The sequence below is a fragment of the Corvus brachyrhynchos genome, unplaced genomic scaffold, assembly GCF_000691975.1.
Source record: "Corvus brachyrhynchos isolate BGI_N302 unplaced genomic scaffold, ASM69197v1 scaffold114, whole genome shotgun sequence".
NCBI lineage: Eukaryota > Metazoa > Chordata > Aves > Passeriformes > Corvidae > Corvus > Corvus brachyrhynchos.
In genome coordinates, this window is record NW_008238337.1 from 2,272,422 (window position 1) to 2,278,865 (window position 6,444).

Consider the following 6,444-nt stretch of genomic DNA (forward strand, 5'->3'; position numbering starts at 1 on the left):
CCGGGCGCCCGTTCTCGGGCGCTTCCCAGGCACGGAGCGCGTTCGGCGCCGCCCGCCCGCCCTCTCCCCCCTGAGGGGACGGGGCAGCCCCCGCGCACGGCCGGCAGGAGAGGGGTCGCGCCACACACCTACTCATGGGCTGCGGCTGCCCTCTGCTCATTCCCTCACTGCTGTCCGAGGTTTCTCTCGGTTACGTTCCATTTCCCCCTCCGTTCTGATTTTTGTCCCTCTTCGATCTCTGCACACTCCAAGGCGGGGAAAGGGGCCTTGCCACACACACCACGCCGTCACAGGGCCACAGCTTGCCTCTGCTCATTCCCTCGCTGCTGTCCCAAGTTTTCCCTCACTCATAGCTGATTTCCCCCTCAGTTCTGATTTTCGTCCTTCTTTCACCCCCACACCCCCAAAGTAGCCTCAGTGTTGTGAGCGTGAGGGAAGAGACTCTTTTGAGAGCCACTGGCCATCTTCACTTTGAGGTGGCAAAGGGTGGCTTCACCAAGGCAGCAGGTCACCATGGCAGCCTTGGCTACCAAGCAGCACAAACCCACCATATCCCCCTCATGGCAGCCCTCACCCCTTCTGCTCCCTCACACCTCTTTCTTTGGCTCCACAGCTTCTGGTCCACAACCAAGGAGTCAGCCTCCCTATCCCAGCCATCGTGTGGTCAAAGCCACCATAAACACCATGGAAGGGCATCCCAAATCGCAGCACAGCCTCTAGCCAGGAGAAGCAGTGTGTGCCAGAGGCACTGCCAGCATGGAGGGGAACGGAGAGTCCATATTAACCCTCAGGGTTCAGAGAAGCAGCAGCGGTTAAACAGGTCAGGCTGGCTGAAGCCAATATGGTCATTTGTTGCACAATAACTGGCTGAGGCTAATGTTCTTTTGTCCACAGCCCTGGTTGTGTTTTTCTCATCATGTGTTCTCTCTACATAGAGTCTAGACTGTGAGAAATCTGGGGCAAGCCCACTCATATGGCTCAGCCCAGTGGAGCTTTATTCGTGGCAAATAGGTTTCCATGGGAAACTGTTGAAATCCAACTGGCCTTCTCTTGGTCCGAGTCATTGGCCCAGCACCCAGTGGAATGAGACTGTGTCTGTTTGTGGTACAAAATGGACAAACACAATGTTTGTTGTGGCAACTAATGAAAATGTGAGGGGTCTGATACTGTAACTAGTGATAAAAGCTTCACACCCAAACCATGGAGATGGTGCAAAGTCCTTGGAGGTTGGGTTGAACCTAAAAGTCCCCCCACTGCATCCTCCTGAGGGAGCAGGTCCCACTGTAGGGTGGTAAAGCTGAATTTGTTTGGATGTGTTCTTGCTGAAGTCAAAAGGAAAGGCTAAGGATGCCCAAACCCACCTTTGACTGAAATGAGGGGCCCTCCTCAGAGTGACTGAAGCGATTTGTATGCACTGAGCTGTGCAGAGGAATGTCACTGATTTGTAAATGTCAAACAGGCACCGAGCAGCCCACACACGAACCTCAGTGAATTCTTACCTCTGACCCGCTCGTCGGCTCCAGCAGCTGCACAGGCTGATTTAGAGCCCCTAACTGTAAGGGCTCTCATGTCTCACACAGGCTATGGCTGATCTGAAAATGTCAAAGGGGACTGAAGGTCAAAATTTCCATAAATTAGTCCCTGGCTTGCTACCTATCACGTAATAGGATTCTCTGGCCAGTTAACACTGTGAAGTCAGGCATTTAACCCAGCAGTTCCCCTGCAGCCCAGTTCCCCTGCCCCTCTCCTGAACTGGCTTAAGACCATGTGTGCAAGGGGAAGGAGTGTCTTCAGAGCTGCTTTCCTCCTCGGAGAAAAAAGGAGCAGGACAAAGAGACACTGGGCAGGGGTGAGTGCACTGTCCTTTCATCCTAGAAAGCCCTATTTTAACTTGGGGAGCAGTCGAGGGGAGACTGGTTTTTCTGATTCTTGTTTTGAGAAAACTGCAATTCAGTCTTTCCTGGACCTAAATAATGTAGGTTTCTAAAGGTAGATTTCAGTACAACATACGTTCAGCTCACAAGTGGTTGTTATGGTTTAGGAGTTGCTGAGCTTGAAACAGCTGAAGACACTAAGCTCTGCTGAGCATCCCCCAGCACTGGTAGGGTTGTTCACTTATGACTGGCAGAAGTGCTGCTGGTTCTGCAGGGCACATTGCACACATCTAGTGTTGATATTGTTATTATAGTTGTTATTGTTCTGCAGTGCATGTGTGTGCTGTGGTGGTATTATTGTTGTTATGGTTATGATTAGTAATCTGTTTAAAGTTAGTAGTGTGTTACTCACCCAGATTGAGGCTCTCTTGTGTAAAGCACAAGGCAGGCAGGTGGTAAGAAATGCTCCTGTCCTGATGGTTGTGATGGAAATGACTCAGACTTTGGTCAGAATCCTCCTGGAGTCACAGTATCCTGCTCTTGGCCACTGAAAATCAGCCTGAATGGGCACTCAGTGAAGGATACAGTGTGCAGACACAGGTGTATATATGGTGGGGTAGAGTTAAGCCTGGTGAAACAGGATGTAAATATTGCACGGTGCCCTCCCGAAGGAGAAAACCAACAAATTTTTCAGTTGAGGCCATGTTGCTTTACTGAAACCCTCCTTAGTTCAGCGCTTCTTAATTTGCTGGAAGGAATCACTAGGGACTGGTACATTCCTGTGTCTTGGCTTGGGAAAAGGGAAACTGGGCCCTTGTGTGTATGGTGGAACAAGGAGGAAGGAAAAGTCTGGAGGGGAGTTTTCTGAAGCAGCTGAGTAGAGACAAACAGGTGCAAGCACAGTGGTACAAGGGCAGCAGTGTGAGAAGGCACTGCCTGGGGGACAGTGGCCTCCACTACCAGCACTAACTCCAAAGGAAAAACCCTGCCTAGCTGTGAATTTGAGCGTAAAACAACTGTAAATAAGGAGTAGGGAGTCAAGTAGCAGAACACTAGGGAATATTCCAGCAGGGCTGTATCTTTTAAGAGTCACTCTCGGGCAGAGTTGCAATCCTGACAACACCACTTAGAGGGCTTTTTGAAGCACACATTTCTCAGAGCTTCTCCAACTTTTTTTTTTTCATTGATCTATTTGTTATAAAACACAAAATCCCAGGCCCAGTCCTGAAACAGGGGGGAGGTCATAAGAGCGGGACTGTGTTGACAGTGGGCAGTGACTGTCTGGCAGGAACCCAGACAGCTTTCCTGATGTGAGCAGCCCTGCTTCTGGATAAAAGCTGGTATCCTTCTTCAAATCCGCTGGGATTCAAGCCTCTCCATGCTTTTATGAGTCCTCTGCCTTCTGTTTTCCTAGCTATTCTCTTAGCTAGATTTGAGTTCTTTAGGAATCTGCCGTCCCACAGACATGGCAGAGTGTCAGCATCACGTGCTAAGTTTCCTTCCACTGCTGCCAGGCTTGAAAGACAAATACAGTGAGGGAAGAAAGAGACAGGATACAAACACCTACATCAGGACTTTTTCTGAAGCAGGCTGGGTGGCAAAACAGGAAGAATGCTAGGAATGTCCATTCTGGTTCACTGTCGAACTCGATCCTTGAGAACACCCACAGAGTAACTATAGTCCCAGTAAGAATGGCTCAGGCCACAGTTGGATGTAACTGTGCTCTCTGGTTCCCTCCAAAGAAGAGCAGCCTTCCCTCTCTGCCATGTGTTCCTGACAATAATGTTGAAAGGCACCAAAGCAGCAGCATCACTGACGGGAATATGACCACAGAGGGGACCCAGGTATGTCAGGCCCAGACCACCCTTGCCTGGCACACTGCAAAGTTGTTCACCTCAGCCCAAAATTATTCAAAGCACGAGGGCGACAAACCACTGCTCACTGCACAGGTCCAGATGTGATACAAAGGGCAGGAAGCACATCCATAGTGCTGGACCTGGAAACCACATGCCAATAATGATTAATTTTGCAGGGCAGGATGGCAGAGTTCAAATCAAAGGAACCTTTCTGCCTGAAAAGCAGAGGCCATTTATCAAGAGATAAAATCACCTCCTGAGAGGTCTACTTGTTTATTTTTAGGCAGCCCCTACATCAGAAACTTTTTCAACCTCGACTCCCAGGTCTTGGCTGTCTGCTCCAGTGAAGGCCACAGCCCCCTCAAGTGATGGCTGCACCTGCTCTGGCCCTGCTACCCTCACCAGACAAACAGCCCTCCTAGCAGTGACTTGGAACAAACTGTCTGGCAGGAAATGGGAATGAAAAGCACAAAAATCTCCTTTTCTGGGGTCAGGAGTGCCTGTTCTTGGCAATAAATCAAAGGAAGCAAATTTCCTTTGAATAGCCTGGCCTTGAACAAAGACGGTACATCTCCCAGACAAGGCAGTAGACTTTATGACTGCAGAAAAGAAGGATGATCTTTGAAGAACATGCACAGAGTTGTATGAAAATATCGCCTTTTCATATTTGACTGCAGTGTGTAGATTTGTGCCACAATCCAGACAAAAAACCCCAACTGAACACTGTATTACAGAATGAGCAAAGGCTCTGAAGCACAGAAGAATTATCAAGACTTCTGCTGACCCTGCTTGCCTTTGAGTAGGGTGCCACATGATGAGTATTCAATTGCCTGTGGTGTCCAGTCAGCATTCGCTGATATTGTTACATACTTGAATCAAAACACACCTCCCTGCCTTACTGCCCCGGAGAAGGAGCTGCCAGTTATCCTGTGAAATTTCCTCTGATTGTCTGTCAGGGCTGCTGGGCTGTAATCTTGGAGGATAATCAACAGCGAAACCATTCATAAATCACAGCAAACAGAAAAGACGCCGATAGGGTCTTAAATTTCAAGCCTGTGAAGCCATCATTTCAACAATGACAGTCAAAGGGGAGATTAAGAATTCTTTTACATGGAAAAGTTTTTCTTGGAAGAGCAACCCTCTCTTTGGTTGCCTGTAACTACAGTCATGTGGATTTGATTTTTACATGGCCCTTCTGCCCGCTTGCAGGGAATGCTCTGCAACCCCAATGGGCCCATTCTTGCACCAAACTGGCGTGTGGGGAGGGACAGGGCGGGATTGGAATAAGGCATCAAAAATGAAGGACTAAGGCTTAGCCCAGTGCTAGCAGAGGCCAAATGGGCTGCCTGTTTGGGAGGCAGTGGCAGCATGTTCCAGACCCCTCTTGACTCAAGTCCATGGTGCCTCTGGGTCCAACTGCAGAATGGGAATAAGACTGGTGCCTTGTTTTATGCTGCAAGTAAAGTATTTGGAGATTACCTGTACTTGCACCTCACGGTGTTTAGAGCTGTGAGGGTATTGTGAAGTCTGTTGCCAAAAGGGGAATGCAGGGCTGGATTAACACCCCACCTGGAGGGCAGGTGATTTCTTTCTGATCCAAATGGAGTCTTGTCTTGCTCTGTTCCTTTGGACCAAGTGCTATGCTAGGAAGAAAGGAGGGAGACTGCATAGTTCTTGCTTTCCCTGCTGTGGACATTGACCTGCAGTGAAAGCCTGAAGAAGATGCAAGGGGAGCAGGGGAAGAAACACCAAATGGAGGAATACAATCTGGTGAGTCATCTAATGTTCTTCCTTCAGTCTTCCATTTAGAGTGGGAACGAGGTGACTCTCTGCTGGTTTGTTTACTCTCCCTGATTTCTAGACTTACACTGTGCTTCCTACTTCTGCTTTTCTAGGCTGCTTGCTCTTGTGACAAGCAAGTGAAAATATCACAGTGGGAAGGATGCTTCTGTTCTAAATGTGGTTAAAGAAGAACAAGAGCACACCAAAAGGTACTCTGAAGAACTAAAAACTCTTTGAAAAAGCAAGTATTTCACAGCTTAAGGTTTTCTGGATTTTTTTTTTTTATGGAAGAAGCATGGATAACTGGAGATAACTCTCCCCAAGAAAATAAAACTTTTTTTTTTTTCAGAGTTTTCTTGTAAGTGATCATTCAGAACACAGGACCAGAGCAGAGATGTAAACCTCACTGAACAGCTTAGAGATGAAATTCTTGACTCAACAAATAGGTGTCATTATAAGAACTCTTACAGTTCATATTCTTGGCTAGCCTGTTGTGATAGTGGTGTGTCTCTTTGATTTATGACACATTATTCCCTCCTGTAATGTCTGACGGTCAACAGCACATTTCTTCTCCAGATATCCACCCCATTTAGCACATTTATAAAGCTTGGAAGGACAACCACAGCTCTCAAATTGCCCTTTGGGATGGGACACGTTGAAAACAGGGCATGACGCAGTGACACGTGATGGACAGTGGGGGAGATGGTCTCTTAGCTCTTTTTCCTCCTGCTCTAAATAAGGTATGACATGAAAGAAATTATTTGGCACCATATGGTGACCTGAGGATTGGAAGGCCGTCTTCTTCCAAGAGCAGTAGCTGTCAACCTGTCACTTGTGGAAGGAAACCAAGAAAAGCAATTCTAGTCAGCTTAAATTCACTGTAGAGGAGCTGCATTGCTGCTGAGTCCACAAATGGGGGGGGGGGGGGGAGG